Source organism: Haliotis rubra, unplaced genomic scaffold, assembly GCF_003918875.1.
Source record: "Haliotis rubra isolate DU_JTF1 unplaced genomic scaffold, ASM391887v1 Scf276, whole genome shotgun sequence".
In the NCBI taxonomy this organism is placed as follows: Eukaryota; Metazoa; Mollusca; class Gastropoda; order Lepetellida; family Haliotidae; genus Haliotis; species Haliotis rubra.
The window spans coordinates 948,686-955,105 of record NW_025766847.1 but is presented as its reverse complement, the minus strand read 5'-3'; positions in this window follow the sequence as shown (position 1 = coordinate 955,105).

The window sequence follows — 6,420 nt, the reverse complement described above, 5'->3', positions numbered from 1 at the left end:
CATGTAAAGTGTGTCGACCTTGTATGAAGCAGGCCTACCAGAGGCAGACGGACAACTGCATAACATGTAAAGTGTGTCGACCTTGTATGAAGCAGGCCTACCAGGGGCAGACGGACAACTGCATAACATGTAAAGTGTGTCGACCTTGTATGAAGCAGGCCTACCAGAGGCAGACGGACAACTGCATAACATGTAAAGTGTGTCGACCTTGTATGAAGCAGGCCTACCAGAGGCAGACGGACAACTGCATAACATGTAAAGTGTGTCGACCTTTGTATGAAGCAGGCCTACCAGAGGCAGACGGACAACTGCATAACATGTAAAGTGTGTCGACCCTGTATGAAGCAGGCCTACCAGAGGCAGACGGACAACTGCATAACATGTAAAGTGTGTCGACCCTGTATGAAGCAGGCCTACCAGAGGCAGACGGACAACTGCATAACATGTAAAGTGTGTCGACCCTGTATGAAGCAGGCCTACCAGAGGCAGACGGACAACTGCATAACATGTAAAGTGTGTCGACCCTGTATGAAGCAGGCCTACCAGAGGCAGACGGACAACTGCATAACATGTAAAGTGTGTCGACCCTGTATGAAGCAGGCCTACCAGAGGCAGACGGACAACTGCATAACATGTAAAGTGTGTCGACCCTGTATGAAGCAGGCCTACCAGAGGCAGACGGACAACTGCATAACATGTAAAGTGTGTCGACCCTGTATGAAGCAGGCCTACCAGAGGCAGACGGACAACTGCATAACATGTAAAGTGTGTCGACCCTGTATGAAGCAGGCCTACCAGAGGCAGACGGACAACTGCATAACATGTAAAGTGTGTCGACCATGTATGAAGCAGGCCTACCAGAGGCAGACGGACAACTGCATAACATGTAAAGTGTGTCGACCTTGTATGAAGCAGTCCAACCAGAGGCAGACGGACAACTGCATAACATGTAAAGTGTGTCGACCCTGTATGAAGCAGGCCTACCAGAGGCTGACGGACAACTGCATAACATGTAAAGTGTGTCGACCCTGTATGAAGCAGGCCTACCAGAGGCAGACGGACAACTGCATAACATGTAAAGTGTGTCGACCTTGTATGAAGCAGGCCTACCAGAGGCAGACGGACAACTGCATAACATGTAAAGTGTGTCGACCTTGTATGAAGCAGGCCTACCAGAGGCAGACGGACAACTGCATAACATGTAAAGTGTGTCGACCTTGTATGAAGCAGGCCTACCAGAGGCAGACGGACAACTGCATAACATGTAAAGTGTGTCGACCCTGTATGAAGCAGGCCTACCAGAGGCAGACGGACAACTGCATAACATGTAAAGTGTGTCGACCTTGTATGAAGCAGGCCTACCAGAGGCAGACGGACAACTGCATAACATGTAAAAGTGTGTCGACCTTGTATGAAACAGGCCTACCAGAGGCAGACGGACAACTGCATAACATGTAAAGTGTGTCGACCTCGTGTATGAAGCAGGCCTACCAGGGCAGACGGACAACTGCATAACATGTAAAGTGTGTCGACCTTGTATGAAGCAGCAGGCCTACCAGAGGCAGACGGACAACTGCATAACATGTAAAGTGTGTCGACCTTGTATGAAGCAGGCCTACCAGAGGCAGACGGACAACTGCATAACATGTAAAGTGTGTCGACCTTGTATGAAGCAGGCCTACCAGAGGCAGACGGACAACTGCATAACATGTAAAGTGTGTCGACCTTGTATGAAGCAGGCCTACCAGAGGCAGACGGACAACTGCATAACATGTAAAGTGTGTCGACCCTGTATGAAGCAGGCCTACCAGGGCAGACGGACAACTGCATAACATGTAAAGTGTGTCGACCTTGTATGAAGCAGGCCTACCAGAGGCAGACGGACAACTGCATAACATGTAAAGTGTGTCGACCTTGTATGAAGCAGGCCTACCAGAGGCAGACGGACAACTGCATAACATGTAAAGTGTGTCGACCCTGTATGAAGCAGGCCTACCAGAGGCAGACGGACAACTGCATAACATGTAAAGTGTGTGTCGACCCTGTATGAAGCAGGCCTACCAGAGGCAGACGGACAACTGCATAACATGTAAAGTGTGTCGACCCTGTATGAAGCAGGCCTACCAGAGGCAGACGGACAACTGCATAACATGTAAAGTGTGTCGACCCTGTATGAAGCAGGCCTACCAGAGGCAGACGGACAACTGCATAACATGTAAAGTGTGTCGACCCTGTATGAAGCAGGCCTACCAGAGGCAGACGGACAACTGGATAAAATGTAAAGTGTGTCGACCATGTATGAAGCAGGCCTACCAGAGGCAGACGGACAACTGGATAAAATGTAAAGTGTGTCGACCCTGTATGAAGCAGGCCTACCAGAGGCAGACGGACAACTGCATAACATGTAAAGTGTGTCGACCATGTATGAAGCAGGCCTACCAGAGGCAGACGGACAACTGCATAACATGTAAAGTGTGTCGACCTTGTATGAAGCAGGCCTACCAGAGGCAGACGGACAACTGCATAACATGTAAAGTGTGTCGACCCTGTATGAAGCAGGCCTACCAGAGGCAGACGGACAACTGCATAACATGTAAAGTGTGTCGACCCTGTATGAAGCAGGCCCTACCAGAGGCAGACGGACAACTGCATAACATGTAAAGTGTGTCGACCCTGTATGAAGCAGGCCTACCAGAGGCAGACGGACAACTGCATAACATGTAAAGTGTGTCGACCCTGTATGAAGCAGGCCTACCAGAGGCAGACGGACAACTGCATAACATGTAAAGTGTGTCGACCCTGTATGAAGCAGGCCTACCAGAGGCAGACGGACAACTGCATAACATGTAAAGTGTGTCGACCTTGTATGAAGCAGGCCTACCAGAGGCAGACGGACAACTGCATAACATGTAAAGTGTGTCGACCTTGTATGAAGCAGGCCTACCAGAGGCAGACGGACAACTGCATAACATGTAAAGTGTGTCGACCCTGTATGAAGCAGGCCTACCAGAGGCAGACGGACAACTGCATAACATGTAAAGTGTGTCGACCCTGTATGAAGCAGGCCTACCAGAGGCAGACGGACAACTGCATAACATGTAAAGTGTGTCGACCCTGTATGAAGCAGGCCTACCAGGGGCAGACGGACAACTGCATAACATGTAAAGTGTGTCGACCCTGTATGAAGCAGGCCTACCAGGGCAGACGGACAACTGCATAACATGTAAAGTGTGTCGACCCTGTATGAAGCAGGCCTACCAGAGGCAGACGGACAACTGCATAACATGTAAAGTGTGTCGACCCTGTATGAAGCAGGCCTACCAGAGGCAGACGGACAACTGCATAACATGTAAAACGACCCTGTATGAAGCAGGCCTACCAGAGGCAGACGGACAACTGCATAACATGTAAAGTGTGTCGACCCTGTATGAAGCAGGCCTACCAGAGGCAGACGGACAACTGCATAACATGTAAAGTATGTCGACCCTGTATGAAGCAGGCCTACCAGAGGCAGACGGACAACTGCATAACATGTAAAGTGTGTCGACCTTGTATGAAGCAGGCCTACCAGAGGCAGACGGACAACTGCATAACATGTAAAGTGTGTCGACCTTGTATGAAGCAGGCCTACCAGAGGCAGACGGACAACTGCATAACATGTAAAGTATGTCGACCTTGTATGGCGCAGGCAAAGCGGAGGTTGACACACAGCTGCATGTCATCACGTCTTATAAACCTCCGTTTTGTCTGCGCCATACAAGGTCGACGCATTTTATCCGACGTGATGACACATGCAGCTGTCTGTCAACCCCCGCGTTACCTGCGCCATACATGCAGTGTCAACGGACTTCATATGACATGTAGCTGTCTGTCAGCCTCCGGTTTGACTGCTCCACACAGGGTCGACACAGACAGCTACATGTCATCACATCTGATGAAGACCGTGTACGACGCAGGCGAAATGGAGGTTGACATACAGATGCATGATATACAGAACGTGTTGATCTTGTACGAGGCCGTCAAAGCGAAAGTTGGAAGACAGCGGTATGTCATCACGTCTTATAAAGTGTGTCGACCTGGTAACCTTGTATGACACAGCCAAAGCTGAGGTTGACAGACATTAATGTCATCATCGCCTACCAAATGTGTCGACCCTGTTTCGTGGAGTTTGACAGACAGCTGCATGTGTCATCACGCCTTATTACGTACGCCGACCTAGTATGAAACATATGTATGTGTTTGTTGTTGCGTGTGTGTGTGATAGAGAGGGGGAAGGGGGTAGAGTCTAGGTTTAGTCAACGTTGATCAGTGCTAGCTCACTAAGATATCATGCATTGGTTCTACAAGGATATCCCTCTCAGGTTCGGATCGAGCCGGCCAATTCTTGTTATATTCCTTGTTATATATGTCGAGCTCCAGGCAGTATCATTTTCATTTGGGTTGATACTGCCAGGGATCGAACCACCGTCACGGTTCCGCCCTCTGGACAGACGCTCTATATCCACTATATACCACGTGCGGAGACAACGGTCACGTTGTATTGGGTGGGACGCTGTGTTCACAGTGGCTGCAGCGTTCGCTCGTCGGACCAGGGGTCCGGGTTTGATTCCCCACAGGTGTACAAAGTTTGAAGGCAATTTCTGTGATATTGTCGGAATTGTCCTTAAAGCTGGTGCAAAGTCAAGACATGTGTAATTAAGTTGTTTTGATCGTTGTTGTTATTGACAATTATTAAATAAATTGAATGTTCAAGCGACAATCATATAGATAAAACGCTTCCATATTTATCCAGCAACCGAGATTTTTCGTCGGAAATATGCAAATCCTTTTCACGAAGCTAAAACCAAATATCACATATAATTTGTATCAATTAATTAATTGATTTCCTATAATTTTATTTGTAATGCATTTAATTATTTCAATTAATGTGAGAAAATGCTCTGTCGCGTGTAAATGCCATTGTGCACTATCCCACTCTACCTTCGCTTGGCAAACTTGTCAACATGCCTATCTTTTTTTGCATCCAGCGGTGAAAAGTAATTACCTCAATGCACTCTGAATACAAATAGATTACCCTTTATTTAGACAACCTTCCCCAATATTCTCTTATTCCATTCGATGTCAGATAACTGGGTGACTGTGCTCATATTCACTGCAGTTATTACGTTCCACAATTAATCCTTTACAACGAGCGGCTCAAATCGGCAGCGCACAGCGGTTACATTGGCCTCGGCTTGTAAACAAACATAAACCTCAGCTGTATATATATAAGTAGGTCAAAGATGTATCTGGGTCACGGACTGGCTGAGACCCGGCGATTGACTGAGTACTGTTGTCCACGCGACATATTATTACTTCAAAGTATTGTAAACGGTCCAGCAGTGAATAGTTACGATTTCTAATTTTCGATTGAAAGGGTAATTGTGCAATCTTTCTTTGTCTTATCGATAATATCAATTAAAATACCGCATGCTTAAGACAAACGTAACTTACAAGGTCAACACCTAGTAGAACTAATTTATATAAAAATAAATGTTAAATATCACATAACTTTTTTTAATGAAAATAAAAATTGCGATGAGAGCAGAATGCAAATTCAGACAAAGCATAACGATTCTTATCTCAGATTATTTTAACGCTTCACAAATTAATACCGGCATCGCGTAAATACAATCATATGTAGTTCGGCGCAGATTACCTGAGTACGCGCATTTTATCTTTTGGCTGGTGTGGAATACATCACAAATAGATTATCCCCAGGTAGCGATAACCTGCTTGTTGTACCACACACTCGCGTCACATTGCTTCATTTACATAGCATGCTAGGATAAGTAATAATACACATCTGCGAGTTTTCTTACCTGTCACATGGTTGGACATCGTTCTTCGGGAGCTTCGTTGTCTGTGGAAGCAGTCGTACAATATCACGTTGCTTATTCGTCAGCTTATAAATATTATTCTGAAAAACCTACATATTAATATTAGGTCAATAGGATTGGGTACTAGCATTTACGTGAACGACAAACCTAGTTTTGAAATATGAGATATGTTCACGATTGGAATCTAGGAGAGATTTGTACCGTTGAAAGCATTTCTTAAGCGCTAGTTACATTATATATTTGTTTATTGTTATTTTCCTTTCTTAATTTCAAATCCACATGCCTACCCAATTCCCATTAAAGAATGATTAGTTCATAAAGTTTGAAACAGGTATAGTCAGTTGGTTGATGCGCTTTGCGATTTCAGTAGATCGTTTTTCTGTTTAAATTATTAATTACATTAATAACTGATTTTTCGACAAGTATGTCTATGTATTCGTTCTTATCAAACAAGATCATTTCATTGCTAACACTTTCAAAATGACTGAAATCCTTTCAGTTGTTGTAAAACTATTTGTTTGAAAATGTCATTAAGATCAAT